Raw genomic sequence first — 18,067 nt, 5'->3', positions numbered from 1 at the left:
ACTATGCACATGTACAAACTGCTAATGCTTAAAAGATAAAATTAGAATTCACATTGAATAGGAATAAAATAGGCCTAAAAAAAACAAAAAACGAAATTGTGTGTTTTGCAATAAATAAACTTACATGTTCCTTAGACACATTGTATTAGATATAAACAGGCAAACACATCATCTGAGTAAATTGGATGTTGTTGAACTAAATCACATATTATAGAACATGCATTGAAATGCCTCAGTTGTAAATAGACTGCCACCGTGCTTCCATTTCAATACTGAAAAAAGCTTTACAACAGCTGTTGTTTTGATTGTAGGCCACGGAGAGACAGGAATGTTGACTCTGCCAGGATTTTGTCAGTTAAACACGGGGTAAAATCCTGCATTTCAGACCGCTGTTTTAAAAAGTTACAAATATCAGGTTCATTATTTTGGATAACAGGAAAACATTTAACGTAAGGATTTCCTTTCTTAAAGCCCCTTTTTATAAGCATATTCGTGATTCTGATGTTAAATAATTGTCTTTTTAAAAAGTGGCGTAAAATGTTTCATGTTTCAAGTTAGGCTTATGTGCTTAGGCTTATGAATGAATGCGTCTAAATATGATAGGCAAGGGATGCAGCTTGCTTTTTATGTGGAATTATCAAAAATGATTGGTTTTATTAAATAAAATGATAAATTATGAAAAAAAAGTGCTTTTAAATTCGTTTTTTAATATTTATAAATACTCATACTGTGACCTCCTAGCATTAAAATTAAATTTAAGTTGTGTTGTACCACATAATGAGCCTATTTGCATATTTAATTTCACTCTGCGCAGGCGTAAAAAACTCATTTTTAATACGGTATATATGATTATTTCTGATTTCTCACTCCTGGGCTATCTAGAGAACATTTTGAGGATGACTATTATGCAAATAAATTATAGGATATTCATTTATAAGTGCCCCAAATATCCAAGTCGAAATTGGGCAAAATTCACTATTTAAACAGAATTTTTTCCATTCAAAGCAGCTTTTCAAGTGCCTTAGCTTCAGTAAATGCATACATTTAGGTATAATAAATATAGCTGACTTCTATATTGTTAGACAAGTCTACTGCACACTACTTATAATTAGGGCTCCCGGTTTTCCGTTTTTACGGATATTTACATATAAATACAGACGGAAATCTATATTTCCTTTGTCTGTATTTATATTTAGAAACGGCAAAACACTGGCAAATGTTGCCGCGCTGCAGCTGCATGCTGTTTCCTTTGCACGCCCCTGGGAATTGATTGTAATTAGGCCTAATTGTAATCCCTTTCAATCACGGTCTTTTAGCGCCCTCATGTGGACTCTGCCCCCCCTATGCCCTGGCAGCAGCAGAGGGTCTTATTCTCCGTCGTCAAGTGGGTGAGGAGGAGGTGGGAATTGTTGTCCTTTATTTTCATAATTACCGTGCGTGTTGAATACCACAGGGTGCCTTGTGTCCCATAGTAGTATCATTAAGGCTCGGATCCTGCAGTGTCTCCAGAACAGAAAAGCTTAATAGTTTATAGCAGGGGTGGAGGGAAAGGGCCCGCCGTTGCGCCATTACATGATTAATTGCCTACTTAGCATGAGGTTAACAAACTGGGGGGAGGGGGGCGGGATGTTATGTTATGTTATGTTAATTATGTCTTTTATAGCGCACGGCTACTCAAAAGAGTGTCCCGGCGCTTTATTGACATCCTGAGAAAGACAAACACAACACATAGATAAAACAAGAGCGGAGTCAGCTAAGAAAAGGGGGGAAACTACAGGGCAAACAACCAAGTTTTAAGGCCCTTCCTGAAGGCCAGCAGGTTCGAGGTACTACGCAATGCCAAAGGCAAGGTGTTCCACAGCTGTGGGGCCCGCAGCCTAAAGGAACGACCTCCAATGCGGGCCATCTTCACGCGAGGGACCGTGGCAAGGAACATCGATTCTGATCTTAGCGCTCGTGCCGGTTGGTAAAAGGCAAGCCTCCTTTGCAGATATTTAGCCCCTGAGGCGTGAAGAGCCTTATGAGCCAGAGTCAAGGCCTTAAACACTATCCGCTTCCGGATAGGGAGCCAATGGAGAGTCTGTAAAAGGCCGGAGACTCTGGCTTGCCTATGAAGGCTGAATATGGCTCGCGCAGCCATATTCTGGACAACCTGCAGCCGTTGCAGGAGATACTCCGGCAGGCCAAGGTACAGGACGTTGGAGTAATCCAATCATGAACCAATTAAGGCCTGTACCGTGGTCCTCCTATGATCCTCGGAGAGCAAAGGAAGAAACTTCCGAAGCATCCTCAGGAGGGCGAAACAGGTGCCAGTAAGCGCAAGGATCTGAGGCCTGAAAGTCAGGCCGCTGTCTACCTTAATCCCTAGATTCCTAGCTGACTGAGACGATCGAGCTGGAGGCGACATATCGGCGGGCCACCATCCCTGCCAGTCTGGATCGGATTGGCAACCGAAGAAAAGTACCTCAGATTTATCTGAGTTGCACCTGAGGCTGTTCAGCTGGAACCAATTAAAGACAGCCCCAAGGCACTCACGGATACTCTCTCCATCCAAAACCTCTCCTTTCCGGCAAGTAAAAAAGAGCTGGGTATCATCGGCGTAGGATACGATCTGGGCCCCGAAAGACTCAGCCAATGCCGCCAGAGGGGTCATAAAGATGTTAAAAAGAGTCGGGCTCAGCACCGAGCCCTGCGGGACTCCGACTCCCAAAGGCGGCATCTCAGCCGTACTGGATGAGGCCCAGACCGTTTGCCGGCGGCCAGGCAGAAACGATCTAAACCAGCTGAGCACCGTCCCCCTCAGACCGATCTCATAAAGTCTGGTGAGCAAACCCTCATGGGGGACGGTGTCAAAGGCCGCCGACAAGTCAAGCATAACCAGCATGACTTTGCCGCCCGAGTCCAGTGTCTCCTTGATGGCTTCAGACACCTCCAGCAGTGCCGTCTCAGTACTAAGGTTAGGGTGGAAGCCAGACTGAGTGGGATGAAGCAGACCGTAAGTTTCCAGAAAATTGGAAAGCACATTGTGTACATGCTTCTCCAAGATTTTGGCCAGCGCGGGTAGGAGAGAAATGGGCCTATAATTGGCCGGAACCTCGGGATCAAGGCCCGGCTTTTTAAGGAGGGGAATGACCATTGCCTGCTTCCAAGCCTGCGGGACCACCCCCCGGCTCAGTGAGAGATTCAGGAGGGGATTCGCCAACGGATTGACAGCAACCGCCATCTTCGCCAGAAATAGGGGATAGGGGTCAGACTGACTCGAGAGCCATGATTCTGTCCCCCACCTGCCTTAAAACAGCTCCGGCCTCCCCCTCATAGCAGCGTCTTTAGTTCTCGCACATACCACACCCAGTAAACCCTGAAGAGCAAAAACCAAACACAAAACGAAATTAACAAACAAAACGTGGTTATTTATTTCTGCATAATTTAAAATCATGGCCTAGTCTATGCATCTTTCCACTTATATGAGAGTCAGGCAGCAGCTTTCAACAAACTGTGAACCTAGCGAAATGTGCCCACGTGACTGCTGCTGAGCAGCGCATTCCCGGAGTGCAGCTCCCATTATGCCACGGCAAGTGGCTGTGTGAGAGACTGAATGAGATAAAGAACTGCACCGACAAAAACATGCACCCAGCAGATGCTGCTCTGGGCTTTAGTTGGGTTTATCCAGATTACTGGAGCCTTTCATCAGGCCATGTTAGCACGAGGCACAAGTAATAGACGTATGAGTTCAGAGAGACCCCTTTGTTTCCAAGCAGCGTGGCGATCCTCCTCACACGGGCCCTGTAACTCACTGTGAATATCACAGGCCTCGGAGCAGAGGTCTGACTCGGCTATCATGTGCCCTAAGAAGAAGAACCTATCGAATGCACTTTTTTTGAACACATTGCACAGAGGCAACGTTTCTTTCATCCACTTTTTGCTTATTTTTCAGGTAGCGCTATACATTAGTCACGGGTAGTAAGCGCTATATAAATGCAGTTAGTAATGGCTTCTTAGCAGCCATGGAGTTTCTGTCATCAGCAATTCTCCTCCCTTTTTCCACAAGAGTAGTTCAAAATGAAAGGCAAAACATCCTAGTTTGCAACAAAGGACTACAAGGTGTAGGAGTCACATGACAACCATACTAGTAGGCAGCATAGTTTTATAGTGATTGGTCTGGAGAAACAAACTCAGAATTTAAAACTTAATACCATGGTTGGGGAGTCTCTTTAATAATCGGAATGAATTTCTACCCAAATTAACCCTTTTTGCCACATTAGGATGATCAAAGACTGGAAGAAAAACCATAACGCTCTAACTTATACCTTGCAATTTGCATGCAGCTCTTACGTGACAGTTAATAGCCTACTATTCTATGTTAATATTTTTACTAATTAACTGCAAGTAACAATAGGGTCTCTCTGACAAAAGCAGTAACCCACTGACCTATTTACATTATGTGTACCTCTAGAACTACTATGGAGTATTTTCTATTAGAAGCCAATTACATCTTGGAACTAGTAACTTGTGTTTTAATTTTGGTTTCATGTAGTATTTTATTCTTTTTAGAATGTCCGCAAAGTCTCTTGAAATGCAGATGTGCTTGTACTACAATGGCAAAGTTTTCAAATGAATGTATTGTGTTAACCAATAACAACCGGGCGCTGGTGTGCATTGTCAATTTAAATAAATGCGGAAAAATACTAGCTGTAGCAGCGTCTTTTGCTTGTGGCAAAAATAAATGTGAATAAATACAGAAAAAATACCCCAAAAATATATATGGATAAATACAGATGGAAATGGCAAAAAAATAAATACCATAAAACCGGGAGCCCTACTTATAATTGAAAATATGTATAAAAAACCAGCAGAAGTTATTAAACTGATAAACAGGGGAATGGGTCAGCTTTCTGTTTTCAGGGTGACTTTAAATAGGGAAAGCTGCATGGAAAATTTGCACACAGAACAGGACAGCTGGGAAGAGTTAAAAGTCAGTTCTATATTTAGAAGCCTGGCAGGGCTACTAGAGCAAGTTCTGCTTAGACAATTTGACATCTGAAACTTTTTGAAAAACAAGATGGCAGCGCAGGGAAAGAAGGAGGAGTTGTGCTTATTTTTTTTGTCGTCAAAAGGACGTTTTATACACTCATATGAGTATACCACAATACAATTGTATATGTGAGCTTGGCCATATATACAGCACTAATGCTTTTAGTTTGGTGCTTACTAGGGCTGAGCTAATGGGATTTAGTTTGAATTCATTCGCCCTCATGTTACATTTGTACATTTGCTAAAAGGATTGGGGTTTGGGTATTCATATTCTTTACCTCCTCAAAAGTGCTATTTACCTCCTATAACTTTGTTTATGGCCAGTTGCTACAAATAGGGGTTGATAGTGTTGACAGAAGTGAAACCTGTTTCAGGTTTCCTACTGTCAAAATGGGGTAAGGAGGCTATCTCCTCTACAAATTAAGGCAAGGTAATATGTATGTTGCTCTCTCCTTTTCTCAATTTTTTTAGCCTGTCTAAATTGTCTGTGAAATAGCAATTAGACATTTAATTGGCTATTCAGTAATGCTGTCTTAAACATTGTTAGCATTAACAAAATGAATAAAGTATGTATGTTATGTTACTGCCCATCCTGTTTGATGAAATTATGACAGGATAAATATTCTAGATTGTTATTCCCTTATTTTGACCTTTAAGGGGAGCTAGATGTGGGTAGTTTTTGTTCCAAAATTCTAAGGTGATAACACCATTATTGTATGTTATTCCATGCTACATAGTTTTGGAAGGGCATTGCTAGTTTTTTTATTGGGAAACATCCTTTACAACGCAACTTTTACCACGCAGTGCCTGTACGACGCAACTTTTACAACGCAAACCATTACAACGCATTGCGCTGGGGGGCGCTCTAGGATAGGGAATAGATTTAATTTACTATCCAACACCTTCCCTAGTGTCCACGGGGACTGGAGTTTGAATAGTAAATTAAACTATTCACTATCCAGCACCCCAAAGCGCTATGCGTTGTAAAGGCATGCGTTGTAAAAACCACGTTGTAAAGGCATGCGTGGTAAAAGCATGCGTTTTAATGTCATACATCCTTTTTATTAGCTAGTCCGTGTAAATAAACTGACAGTCCTTATTAGAGCTGATGTTGCATAGTTTGGATCATGAAAAGTAGAACGCAGGGAAGATGCCCATGTGATCCTTAGCAAAAAAGTGTTTTGAAGGAAATGTTGTTTTATAGATAAGAACCCTGTTAAATTAGCAGTTTTAGATTTTCCTACTGCTCCTATAACATGAGAGCATGGTCCTAAAGCGTACAATGTAGGTGCTTTTCATTAAGAAGAATCATTTTAGAAGTGTCTGCAGTCCTGTACAAGTAATGTAAAGTTTATGAGCAAAAGTGTAGAACATTTCCTTTTTTGAGGGTTTTCAGCTTAGCACACAGGAATATGTTATGTTATGTTATGTTAAGCTGTTTTATAGCGCGCACAATTACTGCCGGAGTATCCTGGCGCGAAAGAAGGAAAACAAAAGAAGTAAAGCAGCCAAGCACTGAAGTAACATAACAATTTACACAGCTAATCTAAACAAATGGGTTGTTAGTGCTTTCTTAAAAACCGTGAAGTCCACCGTGCTGCGCAGAGAAACTGGGAGCGCATTCCATGCTCGCGCAGCTCTCACTGTCACAGAGTGCCCACCCAGCCGGATGCGCCGAAAACGCGGTACTTGCAAGAGGTGTTGAGAAGCTGAGCGCAGATCTCGATTGGGGGTGTACCGCAGAAATCGTTTCATCAGATAGACGGGGCCGCGCCCATTGATGGCTTTGTGGGCCAAAGTCAGGATTTTGAAGGTAATTCGATGCTGCACCGGGAGCCAATGCAAGCTCTCCAGGTAAGTCCTAACGCTGATCCGCTTGGAGATATTCCCCAGCAATCTAGCAGTGGCGTTCTGAATAACCTGGAGTCGCCCTATCAAGTAAGCCGGAGAACCACTGAACAGAGCATTCGCGTAGTCCAGGCGCGAGAGAATTAAAGCTCTCGCGACTGACTCGCGGGCAGAGGCCGGCAGAAGCGGAAAAAACCTTCTAAGAGACTTCAGGGTCCCAAAGCAGCTTCCAGTGAGCCTCTTAATGTGCCCCTCAAAGCGGAGGTCCTCCCCAAACCAGACCCCGAGGTTCTTAGCCAAGGTGTTTGAGGTACCTGGAATGGGGAAGCCATCTGGCCACAATAGTGACCTAAAGTCAGGGGGGAACTGGCCATAGAGCAAGATTTCCGTCTTGTCCTCATTGCACTTCAATTGAGATGACGCTAGCCAATTGAAGACTGAGGACAGACAATTTTGGATCTGCTTTGTATCCAGAGCCTCATCTGGCCAAGTGAACAACAACTGCGTGTCGTCCGCGTATGCAATCATTTTGGCTCCCCAATGTTCAGCTAGATCAATCAGGGGGGTCAGATATATATTAAAGAGCAAGGGGCTCAATGTCGAGCCCTGCGGGACCCCTGTATGGAGTGGTCTAGCCGAAGATGAAAACGGAGGGAGCCAAACCTGTTGAGATCTAGCCAACAGAAATGAGCTCAGCCAGTCTAAGGCAAGATCACAAATACCGATGTCGGCAAGCCTGGACAGGAGGCGTTGGTGGGGAACCGTGTCAAACGCGGCAGAGAGGTCCAATAAAATTAGAGCCGCTCTGCCGCCCCCATCCAAACATTCCCTGACCGCCTCGGAGATTTCCACCAGGGCCGACTCCGTACTGTGGGCAGTGCGGAACCCGGATTGAGCCTCGTGCAGAGCTCCAGATCCTTCCACCAATGTAAGGATTTAGGGTATGTCTGTGTTGTTTTTCTCTTTTCCTAACAATTTAGTAAATGAATACAGACTTCCTTGGCTGCTTGGGATTGGGTGATATATTACTCTTGTTCACCAAAGAGGTCCTTTTATAATTGCCAATAGGTCCAGGCTGTTGTTTTTTTTTACTCTCTCATAGATAGATGAAAGTGGTTCTTGGGTGCCTTGCTAATATATGGGGCGTCCCAAGATTATGAAATATTCTGACACTATCTTCTCTGTTGATAGACTGTTTCTGTGCCTTGTCTAAAGACCTTTTGTTCTGTCCACCAATAGATATTTGCTGCTTTACAACCATTGCCAGAGGGGCCCGGACATCAGATTCAGCCTCGGGAGTCATCGTCAGCACCAGTCCAGCTTGAAGCCAACGTGAAGGTAACCAGCACAGGCATTGCTGGCAACTAGGACCTCAGTGAAGGCGGAAGCCCTGTGATCAAGTGTGTACCCCTGCCACTATCTTGGGTAAAAGACGGGGGCACAAATCCACAAGGAGAAAAAGTGGATCATGCCCAGCTGAGAGTCACAGACCGACCAGAATGGCGAGGAGGCTTTGCTTGAGGCAACCCCTTTTGAAACAAGGGTTGCTTCAGAGATCCTAGCATCAGGCCTCTGAATCCTGGTCATAAAGTGAATGCAAGTTTGCTCCTTTGTTTGTTGGTCAAGAGATACCAGGGTACACTGGATGTAATGTGTGGCCCCAACAAATGAGCAGTGCGCCAGCAGAGCAATACAGGAGTTAGGGAAGGACTTGAGTTTAGGGTACAGGTGATGTGTCTCTGGTGCCTGTTAGATTGAAGTGAAGAAAACTGGTACACTGCCTGAGACACTGGACAGGATCGCTAAGAGCATTTGCCTGGTGGGTGACTGCCCTATCCTGAAAGAAGGGACTTTTTCCTTGAAACTGGGCTGTGATTCTTGAGTTGCGAGTTGTGCAGCTCCACCGTAGAAACAACAAGAGCCTGCCTGTGAGGCTCAAACGGACACAGGGAGAAGACTCCCCTCTGGTTGGTTGTAAAGCGGCTTCAATTTCCCCGAAGCTTGTGCGGGCAGCTCGAAGCTGGGAGGCTGCTACAACGGGGCTAACGGCTGTGACCTCTGTCATTCTTTTTTAACAGCTGGATTTTTAATTTCTGTGTGACACGTACTCTGCGGGTATTGATTTCACTCCTTGGTGCTTTTTCAAATTATATCTGGCCCATTCGAAATAATTTGCTTACTCGCTCCGCACTTACCTGGGAGCAGAGGGGGTCCTGGCTAGCCACGCTTTCACTCGTGCTGCTCTCCTCGAGTGGGGGTCCGTCCGTGCGAGCGGACCCGCCATCTTGGGAGTAGCAGACTAGCAGAGTGGCGCTCTAGTCTCCAGGACTCACGGGGCACAAAAGCTGACGCTGGAGCGACCGCGCTGCTTGTGCGGGCAGCTCGAAGCTGGGAGGCTGCTACAACGGGGCTAACGGCTGTGACCTCTGTCACTCTTTTTTAACAGCTGGATTTTTAATTTCTGTGTGACACGTACTCTGGGGGCATTGATTTCACTCCTTGGTGCTTTTTAAAATTATATCTGGCCCATTCGAAATAATTTGCTTACTCGCTCCGCACTTACCTGGGAGCAGAGGGGGTCCGGGCTAGCCGCGCTTTCACTCGTGCTGCTCTCCTCGAGTGGGGGTCAGTCCGTGGAAGCGGATCCGCCATCTTGGGAGTAGCAGACGAACAGAATGGCGTTCTAGTCTCCAGGACTCACGGGGCACAAAAGCCGACCCTGGAGCGACCGCTCTGCTTGTGCGGGCAGCTCGAAGCTGGGAGGCTGCTACAACGGGGCTAACGGCTGTGACCTCTGTCATTCTTTTTTAATAGCTGGATTTTGATTTCTGTGTGACACGTACTCTGGGGGCATTGATTTCACTCCTTGGTGCTTTTTAAAATTATATCTGGCTCATTCGAAATAATTTGCTTACTCGTTCCGCACTTACCTGGGAGCAGAGGGGGTCCGGGTTAGCCGCGCTTTCACTCGTGCTGCTCTCCTCGAGTGGGGGTCCGTCCGTGCGAGCGGACCCGCCATCTTGGGAGTAGCAGACTAGCAGAGTGGCGCTCTAGTCTCCAGGACTCACGGGGGCACAAAAGCCGACGCTGGAACGAACGCGCAGCGGGCACGCCAAAGGCAAGCCCGTCTACACCTGTCCGCGCTAAGGACGCGCTTAGCGCCAGGCATGCTGTCCCTTTAGGGCCGAAACCGGGGCCTGCTGCTGAGGGAGATCTCATACAGTACACTAGTACTGAACTTACTATTATAGGTGAGGGGGGACGTGATAGAGGGACCCTCACGCTGTCTAATACAGCGTTTCCTATGTCGGACTTTTTGAGGGTTGATACCTTAGCCGGTGGGCTTTTGAATGTGAGGTCTCTCCCTAAACACGGTGTTGATATTCAACTGAGGCTGGAGACTCACAAACTTGACTTCCTGTGCATGACTGAAACCTGGACTGTGCCGGGGTGCGAAGTTGATGCTGGGAATGCCTGCCCATCAGGTTATAAAATGCGCCATAAGCCCAGAACCAGTGGGAGAGGGGGTTGGGTGGGTGTGATTTTTAGAGACACAATTGACTTAAATGTCATTGATACTGAAGAGTGCAATGGCTGTGAATTACTTGGCTTCACTCTTAAAAACTCACAGAGGCCTGTCCTGACGTGTATTATCTGTTACAGACCTCCGGGGGTCATTATGTTAGCCCAGCAGCAGTCACTACTGGAATTGTTCTCCAATATGGCCGTCATTCATAGCAATTTGGTGATCCTTGGGGATTTTAACCTGTGGCTGAATGGCACTCTGAATATAAGCTTCCTTAATCGGATTCATTCGTGTGAGGCCCTTGGTCTCTTCCAGCGTATCTTACAGGCTACCCACACAGGAGGTCATCGGCTGGACTTGAGTTTTTCAGAGACCAACCTCCTCACTGTTGGGGATGTGCTACCTATGGCCTGGACAGACCACTCCCTGATTAAGTTTTTTGTAAAGGCAGGCACGCCTACAGCAGGGACATCTGGTCAAGCGAGGGAGTATGTTAGCAGGGACTGGAAGTCCCTTGCTCGGAAAAAAGGTGTGGCACCTAGGTTCACAGTTGAGGCATGTTTTGCCCCGTTTCGCAGGTTGAGGTGAATTACGATGCCCTCTGCTTGAAGATTACTTCGGTGTTGGACACCTCAGCTCCTTTTAAACATCATACGAGCGGTGGGAGACCTTCTGCACCTTGGTTTACAGACAGCCTCAAAAATATGAGACTGGAATGCAAACAAGCAGAGAGGAGGTGGAGGCTTGCCTACCTAGACAGGGACAGGTTGGCTTGGAAAGCTAAGCGGGGGGATTACAAGAAGGAGATTCACAGAGCTAAGGCAGAGTACTTCTCGAGGGTTCCAAACACAACTGTAGAGGTCTTTTAGTGCTACAGAGTAATATGGTGCACACCTGGGTAACCGCTGATTGGTATATATTAGCAAGGTGAACAGTGTAGGCAATGGGGCGAGTGGTAACACCTCCCAACCACTCAAATAGACCAGAAATCTGGTCTGTGTCAATTAGAACTGCAGTGCCCCTGCACTAAACACAAAATGTAATGATATGATAATATAATGTAGTTACATGCAATGGTCAAGCTAAGTACAGCAATCCAAACACATAGTGAGTATTCAAAGTTCAGTGATCAAGAGCACAAGTGGAAGCTGTAATAAGATCTATAGTCCGTTCTTATAGTGTTCATTTTCTGTTTAATGTTCCAAAATCATAAGCCAACACGTGTTTCATCGCAGGGAACAACTGCGAATCTTCAGGGCTAGACAAAAATACAAAATAGGATTGTATAAGATCATATTCCGTTTGTGCCAAAATTAAAGCAAATGACTGTATGGTGTGCACCAAAGTGACAGGAAGCATGCCTATAGGGTGACTTGGTGTGTTTGTGTTGGGAAAGAAAAACATACATCAGGTGACATATGTGAATAAAAAACGATATACATCAGGTCTAAAAAAGACGCCCCGAATAGCTCTTGTAGCATTTTTAATATTCTGAATAGTCTCATTAGTCCAGAGTGTGCCAAAAATGAACCCCCCCTTCTCAGGAACTCTGTGAGAACCTAGCTAGGTTCTTCCAGGAGAAAATCAAACTGATTATCGATGATCTGGGGGTGGATCAGCAACATTCTTTGGTAGAAGTTGACTGTGGCAGCTTGTCGACTTCTGGGGATGATTGTGAACTGGGAAGAGTTGAGCCCTTGCAGAATTTGCACAGCTGTCTGCAGAGGAATTCAGGGATGTGGCCTTTGGTATCACATCTGGATCTCCACTCGACCCGCTCCTGCTAAAAATTTGGAAGGAGTACGAGCTTGAGCTCTTCCCCACGCTTCGGCTGGTGTGTAACCAGTCGCTTGCGACGGGAGTGGTTCCATCTCGATGAAACAAGCGGTAGTGACCCCCTTACTGAAAAAGCCCACCCTTGATCCGGATTGCCTTAAGAACTTTAGGCCTATCTCTCTCCTACCCTATCCAGCAAAAATTGTAGAGCGGGTGGTGGCAGGCATCCTCTCCAAACATCTTGAACAAAATAAGCTCCTGGAGGATGCTCAATTTGGTTTTCGTCCTGCTCATGGCACCAAGACGGCCCTTGTGACCGTGCTGAGCTTTGTTGGCGGGCAGACAGGGGCCAGGCAGGGGTTTTGATCCTGCTTGACCTGTCTGCCGCCTTCGACACGGTGAACCATGACATCTTGCTGGACAGGCTGAGAGAGGTAGGAGTTGCAGGGAGTGCCCTTGGGTGGTTTGAGTCCTTCCTCCAGGGCAGGGAACAAGCTGTGTCCCTTCCTCCCTTTCAATCCTCCTTCTCTAACATCTCGCATGGCGTCCCACAAGGCTCGGCAGTTAGCCCAATACTTTTTAACATCTATATGAAGCCCCTGATAGCGGTCATCAAACAATTTAAGATCGAAATTGTTAACTACGCTGATGACACGCAGCTGATTCTGTTCTTGGAGGGAAACAAATCTACATCCTTGGAGGAATTTCACAACTGCATGCGAGCCATAGCGGAGTGGTTGAAAGCCAACTCTTTGCAATTTAACACAGGGAAGACCGAGGTGTTATACTGCCCAAGGCCTAGGATACAATCTCTTCTACCCAGCAACTTCTGGCCACAGGACTTTTCGCCACCTGTCAAGTCGGTGAAGGCAGTACGGAATCTGGGTGTTATGTTCAACAGCGACCTCACCCTGGATGCGCAGGTTTCAAAGGTGGCAGCTGGCTGTTTGACCATCATTCGCCTCCTAAGAAAAATCCTGCCCCTGTTACCGCCCTCTGCTCGGATAGAGGTGGTGCGTTGCACGGTGCTCAGTAGGTTAGACTACTGTAAAGCCTTATTGCTGGAGTCCCCTAGCTACCTCATGGATAGACTTCAGAGACTCCAGTCTGCAGCTGCAAAATTAGCTTTAGGGTGGCCAACTAGATCGTCCTCCTCAGGGCTTTGGCAGAGGGTGACATTTAAGTCCCTCTGCCTGACCTTCAAAGCCCTCCACGGGTTAGGCCCTGCCTGCCTTCAAAGGAAGTTCTCATGGCATGTGCCGGCCCGTAATCTACGATCCTCCTCGGCCAGGCTGGCGACCGCACCGAGGTTTAAGCGATCTAGAGCAGGAGGCAGATCGTTCAGTGTGGCTGCGGCCAAGCTCTGGAACTCTCTTCCCACTGAACTTATGCAGGTCACCGGCCTTCTTGCTTTTAGAAGGCAGTTAAAAACCTGGCTTTTCCCCTCTTTTCCTAATCCTTAGCCTGTGATTTGTTGCCCCCTCTTTTTCTGTCGAGTCTGCCAGCGCCAGGATGCCTCTTGAGATGATAGCGCACTCTATAAGTGTAATAAAGAAATAATCTTCATTTTGGATAATGTAGTCTGGAGTGCGATGTGTGTCTCTAGGCTTTGCTCGCTCTTCTGATCTGTGCTCTGACTGTCCTTCCCTCACAGAGTTTTTGGATGAGCCCTGAAGGCAACAAGAGGAACGTGTATCAGTATCCTGATACCTGTCAGATTTTTTTATGTTGTCATGGTTTCTAAGGTTATATAGTTTTTCAAAGGGTTCCTTTTGAGGAGACCCACCCCTTGATCCTGATGCATTCTGCTTATTTTTGATTGTTTAGTATCCCATTTTCTTTTTTAGAAGAATCAGATGCTTGCTTTTGGTAGTCCTTTTCAGTATTACTCGTTAATTGTGGTTTCAGAGGTCTAGCTCCCAAGTTATCTCTACCCAGCGAAGCATAGGTATCTTTGATAGATTTTCATCCCCAAGTCCAGGGCAGGTTCTGCCCCATACTCGTTCTGTATTTGTTTCAATACTTCTGGTATTACTGCTATTGAGAGGGTACCGTGATTCCTGGCATAAACGGCAGTGAAAACGGTACCCCACATTGTACAATCCTTTATTGAGGTAGCTATCCCCAATGGCAAGCAAATTGTCAGTATTCTGTATTTCTCTTGCCGGCCTGTGTGTGGAAAGACTGTGTCAAGCTGTGCTATTGTCTTTGCTATCCAGAATGGCATTTGCTCACGTTTAGTGGGCACTCTTCCCATTATCACATTCAGCGTTTGTGGGATACATTTTGTTGCAGTCCCTTGTAGCTGACCAGCAGGAATAATCCTTGTAGGTTAAATTGTAAGTGTTCGCATCACGAACTGTACAAGATTTCTATATAGTTTTATTATCTCTTTGTGAAGTGGACATAATTCTACTGCTGGCAATGTATCAATCTCTGGATGTGGTGTGTAAGCAGCTATGACCGGCAAAGTCGCTCCATCTCTGCTGGGTGGACCAAGTATCACATTTTCTGTGGTATGGGGGAGGACACCTTTAAACTAATTTGTATGTTCTTGGTAAGTTAACAGGAATTCTGTGTCCTCTTATGGAGGGTATTCATCCAGTATTTCATATGGGATGTAAGTATGGAATACTTTTGTGAGTGCATCTGCAGGTGGGAATCAAACCTAAGAATAGAACACCTCTGTCCTGTATGCTTCATGTGCCGCAATCACGAAGGTAGCGGTTCCGCCGAATGATGAGACACCACAATTTTCTTATTTTATAGTAATGGTATTTATGCAATTTTCTGAATTGTAAAGAGCCCCTTCATGCTCTGCTTCCTCCGCAACAGCATCACTCGTACCAGCGTCTCCATTCTGAGACATTATATGAGGAAGTATTTGCAATGAAGAGATTTTTTTTATGCACAATGTAGGGGACTATAATCCTTTAAACTTGAACAAACCCACAGCTAATACATAGGATATACCTACTCAGCTGCAGCCGATTTTCCCTTCCCACCCCAGACGTCTCTGGGTATAGGATTTTTGCATTTAGACAACATAAACTATGGGATTGTTATCCAGACTATTCCAGACACCCCCACAGGATATGTTAGCCTTTAAACCAGTGAACTCACTGTGTCACTATAAGCCCCATAACTTTACCAAAGAGCGAATAGTTTCTGACAACTATTGAACATGACAACCCTTGATCCTTCAGGGATCGTGGAGACAGTAAAGTACTTTTCGCTCAGTCACTTGTGCTTACTCGGTCTCAGAGAGATTCCCAGAATAAACGATGGGAACGTTTTCAATAAGCATTTATTGAACCTACGTCATTCTAATATAAAACGCGTTTGCTGCGAAAACCATTAGACAGAAACAGATATGGAATATTGCAAGCACCAACAGAATATATAAAAGGTAGAATTCTACCATGGTGCTAAAACAGTAAATATATGCAGCCATATCGATATATGGCAGTAATCTAGCGTACTCCTAAAATGCAAACCCTATCTAAGTGTACCTAGCATGTATGTGGGTGTGAAGTCAAGAATCCCATAGGAAAGAGCCAACCGCATTTCTTGATGGGAGAGAATCAAGGCCCCGCCTAAAGGCAGCCCTCTGGGGGAGAGAAAGGGGGCCCATGGACACCCCCAGATATCCCCGAGCAGGCTTGTGCAGTCTCATACTGCAACCCCCTGCAAGGGGAGCTCTCTTCCCTCTTTAAAGTGCAGGTGGGTACCTCATGCACATTGAAACACGGAGTAGCTTTGAAGCAGCCACTCTGTATTTCACTTGAATGTGCTGCCATCAGGGCAGCACGAGTTCGCAGCTGCCCTGGATGCACCGTATTCACTGTGATACAGCACATTTTTCCTGTTTACACACGGCGTACCTACAACAAGGGGCGCCGTGGCACAAACAGTGAAAGTGCGCTGTATATGTTATACAGCCCCAAATCCCGCTAATGGGGTTTATTGTTACAGTCCATCCTGCCTTTCTACAGGCCAATGCCTCTGGGCACTCCGCACCCTAACTAATGGGAAAGGCCCTCAACTTGGCAGAATATTCAATAGCGATCTCTACAACACCTCAATTTAACACTGTTGCCAAATCTGCCTTCAACCATCTCCATTTACACATTATTCACCACTCTCATAAAATTGCTATAATCCGTGCTGCGGTGATCTCCTACATTGACTATTCCACCATTGTTTATATTGGCCTCCCAAACACATCAATCAAAAGACTTCAAAGTAGCCATTGATAAGCTGCCCAGCTTCTGTTTGGCCTGAATCAATACCATTGTATCTCATCTGTGGTATGGTGCCTTCACTGGGTTCCAGTGAATTTGGCTGACAGAACCAACCAGGGCCACCGGCACGACCTTTTTATCATCTTTCCGCAAGTTATACCATCCGCAGTCAGATTACACAATATCTGGTACTCATTGTCTATTAGTCTTCTATTTAACCATTGTGACTCTGGTCCCATGTTTTATGACTCCCACTAGCTGGTTAGTAACTATACAAGTAAATAAAATTTCCTAGCTACTGTAACAGAAAGTTTCAATTCTATTAAGGACACGGAGATGAGGATTATGCTGTTCTTTCTTCTGTTTATTTCAATAGAAGCCTTATTTTTTTAACACGTCTTAAAAATAAGTTTCCCATGAACCCTAGGAAAACCGAACTGAACACAGTCAATTCAATCCTCTTGTTGGATATTCCTCTTAGTCCCTTGTCTCCTTTACTCTCCCTCTTTCTTCAGCGACTTCAGCACGCCAGCCATAGTATCTAATCCTGTTTAAAATTATTTCCTATGGCAAAAACCAACAACAATTACTGAAGTGAAATTACCTGTATTCCCAGCATTACACACTGTCCTTCCAATATACATCTTGTTCACCTCAAATGTGCAGAACAATGTCATGAACTTAATACCATGGAAAATGGAGGACTTACAACAGTACGACATGAATTCTCCATAAACCTGACATCTCTGATCAGGGGGTGGAATAATCCTCGCCTCCGTGTCCTTAATAGAATTCCATTTTTCTGTTACGATAGCTAGGACATTTTATATTCTATGTCAGGACCGAGGTGAGGAAATGCTGGTTTAAAGCTTACTGACCACCAAGGAAGCCATATCCATCACCGATTAGCAATAGAAATGTTTGAACAGAGTCCTATGACCAGTCTGCGGCGAACATGATATACTCTATCTTGGCCCCCCTCGACTGCTGCCTTAGACATCATTGGAGAAGTGGAGAAGTGTGGCTCAATGGTTAGATCGGCAGACCCTGATGCAGAGGTCTAGCCTGGGACCAGGGTTCAATTCCCCGCCTCGGCGGGTCTTGGGCTCAAAAATTCCAAGGACCTGATCATTTTCGCCACGGTGCCTATTCCAATCATGGAGTCCCACTCTGCAACTCTGGGCAATAGCTTGCTTAATCTCCACAACGGCCCCCACAACGCTAAGGATGCCTGGCCTCCACCTTGGGGGTGCCCAGGAGTGGACACCTCACAGGGAAAGCCAGGATGGGTTCCACAGCGGTATTCGTACAAGCGCCTTGAGACCCTTGCGGGTGAGTAGTGCGCTATACAAGTATCAATTTTTACAATTTACATTGCACCTCTGGGCGAGTGAGCCCCAAAGACACTAGTGTCAATGCCTACCTCCTGCATGACCCATTGTACGCATCTAGCAATGGTCAGAGAGGAAACCATCTTGAAAGGCTTTTTTATGGATATAAACAGCTGACGCTCTCCTGGAGAATGGGTCTCCGCCATCTCCTCAAAAGCTTTGATGCATCGCACCACACATAACTTGTGGTTATTCTCAAAAGAAGGGTAGGACACCACCCTGGAATTTGTCTTTGTTCTCCTATGTATATG

Source organism: Lissotriton helveticus, chromosome 7 (assembly GCF_964261635.1).
Source record: "Lissotriton helveticus chromosome 7, aLisHel1.1, whole genome shotgun sequence".
Lineage (NCBI taxonomy): Eukaryota > Metazoa > Chordata > Amphibia > Caudata > Salamandridae > Lissotriton > Lissotriton helveticus.
This window is presented reverse-complemented; position numbering follows the sequence as displayed.